Here is a 13,815-nt window from a genome sequence, read left to right on the forward strand (position 1 = left end):
CTGTCAAAAATCTAGCCTAGGTGGTTCTCCTAACCCAGGAAGGAAGATACCATAATCCCAATAAGTTCTGTTGTCCACTGGGATGAGCCTGGCCCCCTACATGTGCAGCAGCTGTCTAGCCCAATTGCTAATATTGTACTCACCTGAATCCTCTTGAGCTGGGCCTCCAGAGTCTGCTTAGCACTATTTCCCAAGCTCCTGCTAGGATGACCCATTAAGTCGAAATTACACCATTCAATTACTTTCCTATCTCAAACTCCCAAAGTCTCTCACATTTCTTAAAAAAAAAAAATTAAACAAACAAACAAAACAAAACAAAACAAATTAAAACAAAACCCCAGCTCACTTAGGTCTGTCATAGCAATAGCTCACTCTTAGACAACTTCTGTCTTCGTTCCTTTTCTATCGCTGTGATAACATGCCACTATCAAGACAACTTAAAAAAATATTTAATTTGGGCTAACAGTTTCTGAGGATTAGTCTGTGGTGGTAGAAACAGCCAAGAGTTCACATCTTGATCACAAATAGGAGGCAGAGAAAAACTGGAAATGATCTTTTGAACCTCAAAGCCTGCCCCTAGTGACAAAAATCCTCCAACAAGGCCATGCCTCCTAATCCTTCCCTAACAGTTCCACTATTTGGGGGCTAAGTAGTCAAACATAATAAACCTATGGGGGGCAATCTCATTCAAACTGCCCCAACTGCTCTCTTCCTTTATTTGATAAATCTATTCAATCATTTATATAGCTCAGTTCCATTAAATCTACTCATTGATGTGTAATTAATGTCTAGAGAATGAAACTCAATACCCATTAGACAACAATCTCCCATTTTATCTTCTCTTAACCCAAAACCATTCATTTCTAACTCCAAGAATTCAACTATCATAGATACCACATGTAAGTGGAATCATAGAGTATCCATTATCTCTGTGATTGGCTTGTTTTACCTAGCACAAGGTTCATCCACCTTGTAGCATATGGCAGAGCTTTCTTTATAAGGCTGACACCACTCCATTGTATACATATACCACATCATGTTTATTCTTTCATCTCTTCATGACTCCCTAGGTTGTTTCTAATTTAAATAGTGCTATTATAAACATGGTAAACAATTATGAAATTTACAGAGACAGTTTGAAGAACTTAGCATAAAGAAAAAAAAGCTAAAATATTCTGCATCCAAATATCCTTGGAAACCTGCTCCAGGGTAATTCCATCAGCCACAACTGCTTAGCCTTCCACATTCTCTCTATTGCTATGAGGGTACCTTTAAGCATACAGTCTGGCCACAGATATGAGAGTTAAGACTCTTAAAATAAATGGTATGGGTAGTTATACAACCTTTCTCTCATTGAATTTGACTTTCTCTGACTCTTCTGCATCCAGGAACTGGTGAGACCTCCAAAGACTAAGACCCAGAGAAAAACTACCCAAGATGCCACCTTGCCTGAGCCTAGTTTTGTAGTTTTGCTCACACAGGTCATCACAAAAAGGAGACTTCATTTATAGACTAATGAGAACAAAATGCAAGGTTGGTGATTTTTCAATGCTAGTCATGAGCAATCAAAGATGTGATACAAAATTGGATTGATGTGCAGAATTCATGTTTGTCATGACTGAGTATACAGAGGAGAACTATAGATCCAAAAAAGAGCATGGCCAGGGAAGAATAAGATACAGAACATGTTTGGGAAGGGGGTAGAGGATCATTTGTTCCAAGACAAACATAAGAGGTGGCACATTATATCCTAGAACAGGAGCATGTGTTTGCCAGAATCCTGAAGCACTCTGACTTCCTGAGCATCTTAAACCAGCGTGGCCAGGCAGGAAAAGTTTTAATCCAGCTAGAGGACAAACAAAAGAATTGTTGATCTCTCCGAATGCTTTTATACATACCACAAAATTTAGTTGCAATTACTTTAAAATTGACACTACCTTGTTTACCACAGTTTATAATTTATTAAGACTGAAACATGGCTGACAAAATATCTTAGAGAGCTGAATGGCCACAAAGGAGTCAGTGAAACCGTCTCCGGGGCCTGTGTTCTCTGGGAGGCCCTTACATGACTACAGTCCCCTGGGATGTGAGCTGTGGCAGCTGAGAAAGCATGGCATTGTGGAACTTTTGAACCCCAGCCTGGCCCGCTTTCTCTCTAGCAAAGACGTGATTGATATGATTGATAATTTATTTGGAAACAGAAAAACAAAACGCAAATGAGGTGATTTTTAATTGTCATTTATAGATGGTGAGTGATAATTTTCACATTACTTTATGTCATTTATGAAATTTGGAAAACTTAAACAACCAAATTTATTTTTTCCCTCTCTTTGTTTTTGCCTTTAACCGTCACGCCAGCGCTACTGTGTGCTTTGAGCACTGGACTTCTCGTGTCTGTGAGGCTAGTTAGTGCTTCAGAAAAGGGAGATTCTGCAGCATAGTCCTGGGCAAGGTTCGCCTCTGTGGCAAGCCTGGCCCTCTGTTTCCTGGACTGACAGAAGCACACGGGCTTCTTCTATTTAAGGGTCTTTGTACGTGGTTGTGTGCATACACTGTCAAGCAGTGGAAGCAAACACTGAATAACATATGAATAAATTACAAGATCTCTTTTACACTTAACATTTTTCAAAACACACCTCCTGCTGCTAAAGCCCATGCCCCATAAACATCTCCAGGAAAGCCGAGATAGAAGCAAGAACAACAACAGCAGAATGACAAATTGGCCAGCGCGAGCGAAGGCGAGTGATAAGTACTTTCACACCAGTCACACGGGGAGGTTACACACACATGCCCGCTAACTCACCTGCTTATCAAACACGGTCTTCATTTGTGCTCAGAAACAAATATGATTGAGATCTTTGAGCCAAGGTCCACACCTAATATATATGTTAATTGAATGATAATTCTATACCAAAGACAATGTGTAATGTTTGTTACACATAATTTTAAGGCAACTCGAAAAAGAAGATGGACCACATTCAATTTTCAAAAGTTTTTGCCCTTTGAAATTAATAGTTTCATAAAGAGTTGATTAGAAGAGAATATTGGAAGAATATATTTACCCCCATAGACAATACTTGGAATAGAAATAGATCTAGAAAACTTAACATGGATACAACAATTCAATATCCCTTAGCAAATTATTAATAAAAATAGTAAAAAAGCTAATTAGCATCTTTAGTGTCTTAAATTGATGGTTTCTTTAATAAGGGCATCTTTAGTAGACAAATATCAATGCATTTTTAAGATGAATGACTTCAGTTTGAAATACGCTGTCAAAATCATTTTTAGATTAATTCTAGACTTGAATGCAAAGAACATATCCATCTTTTCAGTTTTATCAGATTAGAATTTATTAATTTCCATCTATTAATATAAAGCACATCTATAGTAAAAAAAACTCTTAGGAAACTACCCCGTGGATGCAGTATCGTCAAACAGTTTGCTATGATTCAGAAGTTCCCCACACCTGCCTTCTGTAGCTATGGTTGTGGTAAAAGGAACTAGAGAAAAAAGCAAATCAGCAAGCTCCTTGGCTTCTGGAAGCCACCCGTGCTGTGTGGAAGCAGAGCTCAGCATCTGACCTAGGGCATCAATAGAACAAGGAAGACAGGACTCTTTCAGAGGCGCATAAGTGTCATGTCATTAATCGAACTTGGATCGTAGCCTCCTATTCTTATAAGATGACAAATTAACCATATGGCTACCTCATAGACGACAAAACTAAAATACATTAAACTCTGTGGGGTAAATACACCCACGGGCAAATCTAATATACTGACATTTTAAATACTAATTGAAGCTGATTGATTTACGTATTCTACGTTCTCAACTCTCCAAAATGATGTATTTAATGTTTTATTTTTAAACACAATTAAAAAATAATATATAAATATATACATACTGCAAATGCAATACAGATAACAAATTCATTTAAGCCCATTTATGCACATTAGTAACACACCATGTAGCAGGAAGACTAGGACTACAAGAAGACCCCTTGGCGGTTTATTTTATATTAAGTCCCTAATGGCCTCTTCTTATCTTTGCAAAAATATGCACGAAAGTCCAGACTATGCAGCCATCAAAATGAATGGTTATTTATTTGCTAAACGAGAGCCCTATGTTTAATGTTCCTTACACATAAGGTATCTGGAGAAGTCGCGTTCCTGCAGCTCCATACATCATTTATTTTACATACCCTAACTTCTCACAACAGGCAGCGAAGACATCTCCGAACAGCATTCTAAGTTGCTACGATTTTTGTTTCCAATTCCATTACTGGCAGATTATATGTTAAAATGTTTACTTGCTTCTTTAACAACAAAAACAAATTTATAGGCTATCTTTGTGCCTGACACAGACATGAATACAAAAATGGGAGAAAGTTTGCAAGTTTCGAAAACAGAAAAAAAAAATCAAACAATGGATAGATAGCAAAAGTTGGCAAATAAATCTATTAAACGCAGAGACAAAGCTTCGCATACAGTAAAATTGTCAGAAGAAGAAATTATGAGTAACTGGCAAGTTCTACCAGAACGTTCTTTGGCTTTCAAGGAACAAAAATCCTTTTTCTTGAACCTCAAAACTTTGCATCGTGGGAGTTTGAAGTATTCAAGTTGACAGGGACAAACTTTCCTGTCAAATCACCTCATTGCAGGTTCAAGCAACCAAAACGTGTCTGTCTGGGGAGCCACGGGAGGTAGGAAGTAAACAAACCAGTGTTGCTTCTTTTCTCCCTGCACCGTCTCCACCTAAATTCAGAGTAAGGAGAAACCATGCACACAGTAGCCGACACTTGAAAGGGAGGTGTCTTAGAGAAAGAGAAAGAAGGAGCCCCCTTTGTCTACAGGGTACCCGGAAGTCTTCGTGAGCCCCCTCTGTCTACAGGGCACATGGCAGTCTTCCTAAGCCCCATTTTGCCTATAAGGACACAACAGTTTGTCTTCCAGCATCTGATTTTACTTCTCCAGTTTCACTAACCTGTACTCAACCATGGTCTGAAAAGCATATTTTGAGAGAAAATGCTACATTTGAGCAACCTTTATTATAGTACACCGCTGTGATTGGTTCAATTTGGCTATTAATCCTTTTCTAGAACTCATTTATAAATCAAGCTATCGTGAGCATGCATGCATAGGAAACACAGTATATATGTGCACTGGGAATCCAGCTTCTTGAAAAGCAACATCTTCAGGTAGGAGACACTACTTAAGAAAACCAAGCAGGGTTTGGAGGTGTGGATGTACGGTCATGCTGTAGAGCAAATTCTTGCCATGATCCCACATAACAGCATCTAGTAAACCCTGTGATGTCTCTGGATACTCATAGTTAACATAGCTCTCATGATTATTTTACAGTAAGAAGTTTAGAGGTCAAAATACCCAACCCCATGTCACTGGCACAGGTGCAGTCTTGTGTATGTAGCGTTATGCTCCAACCCTTTGCAGCTAGCCTCACTGCTAATGGAGGGGAATATGCCCTTTTTTTTGGTATCTTCTTTCCTGGCCTTTTCTGCTCCTCATCAACAAACTGTAGTCTAGGACACTATTGCTATGAAGTAGAAGAATGGAATTTGAACAAAGAGAGGCAGTGGAGCTCTTTTTTTATGGAGGGGACAAATGCTAGTTTCCTGCTCTTCATTGGTGCTGTGTCTTACATGACGGTCTGTGGCCCTAGACACTGGCAATAAATGACCACCCACTTCCCTGTTACAAACACCTTCCATCTCTTCATACCCAGGCAGCTGCGATGAAATTTCCTCCCTTGTTTCCACAGTAACAGAGATGTTGCCTCCTCTCCTCTCTCAGTAGACATCTGCTCAGTCTCCACTTTAAAGTCAGCCTAAGGAAGATGCATGTTGGCTGTCCCTCACACATGGCCTGAGTCTGGCCAGTCATAGATTCCTATATCTATTCCAACTATTTTCTTAGTCTAAAGGCTTACTGCAGAAGGGAAATCTGGAACTCACTGCAACCCAAACAGTCAGGGTATTCTTTTTAGATTGACATTCCTTCCTTTACTTGTATGGTGTTGTGGGATAATCTTTTTGTACACTGTGAAGATGTGTCTCTGCTTAAGGTACCTGATTGGTTCAGTAAAGTGCTGAATGTTCAATAGCTAGGCAGGAGAGGATAGGCAGGATTTCTGGGTAGATTTCATTGTCAAAACCTCTTGAGACCACTCTCTTTTCAACAGTACTCTCCAAGGTTCTGGGCACTTCTCTTTTCCTGTTAGCCTTACAGTGGTAACCTCTGGAGTATATCTGTCTGTCTGTCAGTTTCTTCACCATGCCTTCACCTCGCCTTCACCTCAAAACTGACTCACCTCCTTGGCTTTCCTGAAATAATTCTATCCTGAAATCATCACCTATTTTGAGTAGGACCAAGAATGTCAACCTTACAGTTTTCAAGCTCAAATTCTATCACAGCAAATATGAACAAATATGAACCCCTCCAATTTCCTATTGTTCCTCAGCCTGGCATGGATACATGTCATCTGACCTCTCAAATATCTTCTCTGCCATTTCCTGTCATTATGAACTTCATAAAACAAAGGAAAGCTTTATGGGTATTTTCAAAGTAGGTCATTAAAATCCTCTGTGCTAATGGAGATTTGAGAGCCTGCAAAGAGAACTGGAGTCTCAGCCCCAGCTACATCTCCAAGGCAAAGACTTACAAAGTGGATTGGTCAAAAAGCAAGAAGAGCTTGGCTTCATCACTGTTCTCTTCCAGTGTGTCGGGCAATAGGACTCTCCCAAGTAGCTCAAGACCTTTTAATAGGACAGCATTTGTCTGGACAAAACCCTAACGCATTTAAAAGGTACGGATACTACCAGCTTTCTGAATCTGTGGGTTCCAGATCCATAGATTAAATATCCTGGGTTTAAAATGTCTGAGAAAAATAACTGAACATGATTAGACACTTTGCCCATAATTCCCTAAACAATGGAGTATAGTAATTATTGATATGATTTTTATTTGGTATTATAGGTTATCAGTAATCTAGAGATTTGATGTATGTGGAAAAATAGGTAGGATTCTATGCAAATTATACCCCACTGTGAGTTGACTTGAGTGTCTGAAGCTTTGGATATCCTCAGAGGATCCTGGAATCATTTCTTCTGACAAGGACAATGCAAATGAAAAACTAGTTAAGAAAGAGTCAAGCCTGTTGGGAGATGCTGATGGATATTTCCCAGCTTCTCTCATTCCAAGGTGGACTATCTTTCCTCATTTTGTCTAAAGTGGCACCAATGACATGTTTTGGTAAGTAGAACATGGCATAATCATGAGGAACTTGTGACCCCTGACCTCAAACATTCTTGCTTCTAGTACCTGAGATCAGTTCTGCTCTCATATGAAGACGCTTGAATGGAAGACCACATGGAGAAAAGGACCGTTACCCAGTTACACCATAGTCTTCCGGATGAAGCCACAGCCTCGTGAGTGAGGACAGCTGGTCCCAGCCACACCTTGTACTCTGATGGCAATTGTGACTGAATTCAACAGGACCCAGAGAATCCTGAGAAAAGCTAAACTGTTAGCCATGAGGACTAGGAAACAAAGAAGAGCGCTCTTCATTGCTGTTGTCTCATAGACCAGAACTATTGTGTTGTCTCCACAGTCAGCTCATTCACCTAGACAGTTGACAAAAAACTAGCTTAGACAATTGTCACAGAACAGTTGGTTTTTCCTTTGTGACCCAGCACAGAACAAGGAGGAAAAGATGGGCCTTCAGAGTCAAGGTCTCTGGTGGATTCACCCTGGGACTTGAGGTCAATCACCTCTTTTCACACCTCAGCCACGCGCTCAGCAAAACAACTCTAATGGCCAGCACCGTAACAAGCTGTCAGAACCTGCAAGCCTCTCCCTGAAGAGCAGCTTTTGTAGTGACAGAAAATGCTCTTCAAACTGACAACTGGGCAAGTAAACAACAGTCCTACCCAGAGGAAGATGCCAATAACCACAATGACATGACCGCCAGCACAGCAAGAGATCCCTAAAGGTACAATAGTTGTGCTCATATCTTAGCAGTAACCAACAGCTGTCTAATAGGACTTAAGGCCACTGGAAAGGAGGGGAAAATGCCTGCTACTAGAAATAGGGCCAACTACCCAGGGCTAGTGAGGTCACACTCTTGGAGGACAACCTTCTACCGCCCCTTTACTGCACCAGCACAATCCCTAATTGCAGTCAAAATTCTCATACCTACACCCACAGGTAACTGTGACTCTCATTCGGCCTCGAAGAAGCTTTGCTTCTCTTTACAGCAGACAGAGACCCTCACGGGAGAACCACAACTGGTCAAAATGCAGAGAACAAGGGATCGTGGAGTGGCCAGCTCCAACAGTTACATCTGCAGCAGAACACCTGTAATTAGTTCTGCGGAGGCAGAGGCAGGTGGATTCCTGAAGTTTACTGTACATACAGCTTGGCAGCATCCGTGACATCCCGGTTCAGTGAGAGAGCCAGTGTCAAAAATATAAGTAAGTGAAATAAGGCGGAGGCTGGCCGAGGAAGCCACCAACATCAACTCCTGGGTTATATACACATATGAATAACTTAGCGTTTTTGGTCAAAATAAGCAACAGTTCTGATACTTCTTTAGTTTTCATTTGAAAAATGTTTTCAGATTCACTGCTACTTTGTTAGTGATGGAATCATCTTCTGTTTGGAAATGTTTTCAGCATAGATGGATCCACATGATTGCTTTACATAATTTATTACCATGTTTAGGAAGGGCTTAGCATATGCCAGGACCGTTCTAAAATATTTGCTGCTGTTAACCTAGTCCTCAGCAACCCTCTGAAGAAAGCAGCAATAAGTTCCCATCTTAAGCACAGAACACCACCTGCTGATGTCTGCTGCCTTCCCCGTCCCACCATTTCTACTCGGAGGAAGCGGCACTTGTATTTCCTCTGTGACCAAGAGGAGATGTCATTTGGTTCCAGGATTTGAAAGCCCTGGCTTCTCCAGTGTGATTTCATGTCTGCATGAAGAGTCTTCCTAACCCTTTCTGGTGCCGTGAATTCGCCTCTGGGTGGCAGCTAAGGATGTGGACCCTAAGGCAGGATCCCGGCTCTCTAGTTTCTGCCCCTCCCAGCTCTCTGCATTTGAGTCGTGTCCTCCTGGCCTGGTTTTGGTCAGCCTTTGCCCCTCGGCCACCTTCCCAGCTCCTCCATCATCAACTGTTAACTTGTGCTTCCTTCCCCTCCCCCAGCCTTCTCTACCCTGGGAAGTCTGAAATAATGTCTGCTTTCTGGGTTCCATCATATAGTGTGGGGACACTCTGGATCTCCAGGAACATGTCAGCCTTTGCTCTGTTGGAGAAGGGGAAGAACTGGTCCTGTGTCTTGCTAGACAGCCCGTAGTGTGCGCTCGTTTCTCTAGCTGCCTTCTGATTTCCTAATCGCAGGCCTGCCGCACTTCCTCCTGTCTGTCATCCTCCTGTTTTCTTTCTTCTTGGGGGTGCTACTGCAAGAATCAACCCAGCAGCCTGTCCAGAGCTAAATACAAAGTAGATCCAAGCCTGAGGATGAGGCCATTTCCCCAGACTTCTAACTCAGCATTGCACACTGCGCTCTCTCATCCAGCTGTAACAGTGTGTTTTCCTTCACCTGGATCAGTGGTTCTCAACTTCTGGGTGGAATGACCCTTTCACAGGGTAGCCTATGATCATCGGAAACATCAGCTATCTACGTTATGATTCCTAACAGTAGCAAATCACACTAAGGAAGTAGCAATGGAAGTAATTTTACAGCTGGGGTCACCAAGGCATGAGGAGCTGTGCTCAAGGGTCACAATGTCAGGAAGGCGGAGAGCCACTGCTCTAGCTGGAACACTAGAGGACCTCCATTTCCACTCCCAACTTCCAGTCTTAGTCACACACCAACTTCTACGCTCCTTTCAGAGTTTGCTTTCAAATTTACCGGGCACATTTTCCACCATGTGTTCCTCTCCCAAATCTCAAATTTAGTTATTTGCACCACTGAGATCGACCAATCATTTATAAACACAAGAGATCAGAGAGCAGTGTATAACAGGATCAAACCTGTACTTCAGGCAAACAGAAGCTGGATAACTGATAAATAAATAAATAAATAAATAAATAAATAAATAAACAAATAAATAAATAAATATCTACGTTAACGGGTGGGCAATGAATGAATGAAGTATGCTGTATGTTCCAGCCCAATGACGCACCAGCCAGTTGCTGCGCTGTAGAGTGAGAAGGACCACGAGTGGAGACGATGTGGGCCGAGAGCCTCTCTGAGCTCCGTGGACAGGGAGGCACAAAATGACTGTTTCACTTCAGGTTTGGCACAAAAAGAAAGCGGAAGAGAGATGAGAATGAGAATCTGCGAGGAAACCTAAACTAGATTTCACGACAGGATCATAAAAAGAACATTAGACTAAAATGTTGCATGGCAAAAGATAGCTAACCATGGTGCTTAACACTGGAAATCACTTTTAGGAGAGTCTTTCATAGTCCCCCAAACAAACAAAGAAACAAAGAAACAAAAACTGTCATCGTGGACTTATTTATTTAAAAGCTTGGTTTTGGCTCTTACTGTAAGCGGCCAGAGGTGACCTGTGAAGATGGTTCGCTATTCTCTTGACCCAGAAAACCCTACAAAATCATGCAAATCGAGAGGATCAAACCTTCAGGTTCACTTTAAGAACACCCTTGAAACGGCCCAGGCCATCAAGGGTATGCATATCCGAAAAGCCACCAAGTATCTGAAAGATGTCACTTTGAAGAAGCAGTGTGTGCCATTCCGACGGTACAATGGTGGAGTCGGTAGGTGCGCCCAGGCCAAACAGTGGGGCTGGACACAGGGTCGGTGACCAAAAAAGAGTGCAGATTTTTTGCTGCACATGCTGAAAAATGCAGAGAGCAATGCTGAACTGAAGGGTTTAGATGTGGACTCTCTGGTCATTGAGCACATCCAGGTAAACAAAGCACCTAAGATGCGCCGACGAACTTACAGAGCTCATGGCCGGATTAACCCATACATGAGCTCCCCCTCCCACATGTAGATGATCCTCACTGAAAAGGAACAGATTGTTCCAAAGCCAGAAGAGGAGGTTGCACAGAAGAAAAAGATATCCCAGAAGAAACTGAAGAAACAAAAACTTATGGCACGGGAATAAATTCAACATGAAATAAATGCAGATAAAAGTAAAAAAAAAAAAAGCTTGGTTTTGGGGAGTACAATGAGAAAACAAAATGAAAGGCACACACCCCAGTAAATGTCTGGTAACACTCAAGGCATGTTGGGTCTATTTTTTATATTTGTTTTCTAGGTGTGGGATGCATGGTATAAATACAAGTATTCTTTTTCCAATATGTAGAAAAGTTGGGTTTTATTAATAAAAAGCTTTATTAATAAAAAGTTTTAAGACAAAGAGGGAGGCACCCGCGCATGGGTGTTGGCATTTCAAGAGAGTCCTTAGAATGAAGGGATGGATACTCAGAGCTACTTCCAGCGGCACAGCCTGTTTTCCCTTCTGTACCACTAGGCGGCACCACTGGCCCGCGGTATCCTCTTAATGCGGCCAAAGCAATACCCTTGGCAATGGCTGGATTAAGAGCCACACAAGGTCTGCACGACAAAAGTAGATTCCTTTGTTTGACCCTCCTTGTTTCTCTGAATCACCACTCAAAACAGATTTCTTTTTAGCGTGTACCAAAATACAGCAGACTCACTTAGGGAACCAGCTCTATATTTGCATAGAGGGCGGAAGGACCTCTACAGCTCAAAGGCATTCCCCTGCTGTGTTGTTGGAGTTTTTGATTTGGCTTTGGTTTTTCGAGACAGGATTTCTCTGTATAGTCTTGGTTGTCCTGAACTCACTCTGTAGACCAGGCTGGCCTCGAACCCAGAGATCCACCTGTCTCTGCCTCCCATGTGCTGGGATTAAAGGTGTGCGCCACCACCACCCTGCTGTCTTTTGAAGAGATTTCAGATTTCTCTGAAATTTCCTTCAGCTTGGCAACCTGCTTTTTCCATGACGAGTTGATACAATGTAGTAATTAACCATTAAAACATTGCCCATGCTTCACTGGAATGCTACAGTCAAACTAATTTAAACCAAGGTCGGGTCTCCAAGTCAGCAAGAGAATTCTGAAGGCAGGTGACAGGGGAGATAAGCTACAAGCAAGGTAAGCAACAGCTGCTATTAAAAGTAACTCGGGGCAGCTCAAACTGGTCTGAGTACATTCCTAAAAAGGCAATTAGCCAGATCCTTTCAGAAATTAAGCCATCAAAATGACATTACACTACACTTTAAAATGTATTTACAGTGCAAAAAAGCAGCCATCCCAGCATAGTGCCATGGCCTGAGGGGTTCCCTTCTCCGAGGAAATGGGTAGAAGAGAATTAGATCCTTAGCTAAGAAGACACTTCAAATTGTCACCAAAGATTTGGGGTGGTGCTATTTCTTAGTCCCCTCAGTGCTAAAGTAGAGAATGAATTAACTCACTTGTTTCTGGTTTCTTCGTCATCTTATGGGATGATTCGGATGACAAAAGTCTCCTATGGCAATGTCTCAGAGAAAGAGCCTGTGGAGGCACAGTAGGTACTAACCGTACTCTGGGGAGGAAAGACCTGAGCAGTCGAGGTGACACAGAAAACAGTGTACAGATCACAGGGGTCATGAGCCCTCGCTGCCAAAGGCCATCTTTGTGAAAATTTACAGGAAAAGCTCACAATCCCAGAGGTATTGCACCCACAAGGGAGATTCTACGTCTGCACCTACAGAGAGGAGAGCAAAATGCGGAGACAGCAGGGCTTCTTCAGCCCGAGTTCCCAGTAACCCAAGAGGCATCCACAGCTGTGGTGCTTGGCTTCAATAAGGAAAGGTTACAGGGCAATTATTAATGCTACTGGGTACCTTAAACATGACCAGACTCTTAATTCAAACTAAACCCATTCATCGCCAACAAGAAAATGCCTTTGGCCAAAGTGAGCGGAGCTAGCTAAGTAAACCATGGTTGTAAATTAAGTTTGTATCTTTTCTTTGATTATTTTAAAAATTCTATTTATTGGTTTACTTCAAAAGAAAGGAAGAGAGGGAGGGAGGAAGGAAGGGAGGGACGAAAGAAGGAAGGAAGGAAGGAAGGAAGGAAGGAAGGAAGGAAGGAAGGAAGGAAGGAAGGAATCAGTCCCCCAGTTCCAGTATCTTATGAAGGGATGTATTTTTCTACATGTATGACAAGTACCCCCTTAAAGGTCTGGTGGCCTTATTCTTGCACCCACCAACACATAGGTTATATGTTGGCATTCTCTTTGGGCACAGGGTAGATGAAGAAACAGAACATTTATAGAAAGTTTGGACTTAATGGCACAGCACTGGGTACCAGAAGCAAGTCTGCAGGCTTGGGTAGATTGCATCCCAAGCTGGTCACCTCCATTTCCTGCCCACTGTGTCACATGTCCCCAACCCCACACATCAGGGACCAGAGCCCCAAGAGTGTGCTGGTACCACGTTGCAAGGGTGGCAAGGGATGTCTGTCAAATTTCAGAAAATATGCAAACCCATTATTTGCAAATTAGAAACAGCCATTATGAAAATTATCTAATTTAACCTAATCATCTCCTAAAGCTTTCACTTCTGAAACTACTGTGTTAAGAATTAAGTTTCAGTATCAATCTTGGAGAGATGCAAATATTAAGACCATAGCAAGCCAAAATGATAGCTAGAAAATGTAAAAAGGGATTTGGTGCCATTTAGGGAAATCCATCTACAGAAGAGAGCTGGATCAATGTGTTTTATGAATCATGAAGGTCCATTTGAAATTGACTAATAA

At 41.9% G+C, this 13,815-nt stretch overlaps 1 protein-coding gene and 1 pseudogene across 1 annotated transcript in view; one reads left to right on the forward strand and one right to left on the reverse strand.

Annotated features, from left to right (window-relative positions):
- Prune2 (prune homolog 2 with BCH domain) overlaps nt 1-13,815 on the reverse strand; it is a 258,384-nt gene that overhangs the window by 176,639 nt on the left and 67,930 nt on the right. The window lies entirely within an intron of this gene.
- Nucleotides 10,602-11,156, forward strand: LOC130880763 (60S ribosomal protein L17-like; annotated as a pseudogene).

The sequence above is a fragment of the Chionomys nivalis genome, chromosome 8 (assembly GCF_950005125.1).
Source record: "Chionomys nivalis chromosome 8, mChiNiv1.1, whole genome shotgun sequence".
NCBI lineage: Eukaryota > Metazoa > Chordata > Mammalia > Rodentia > Cricetidae > Chionomys > Chionomys nivalis.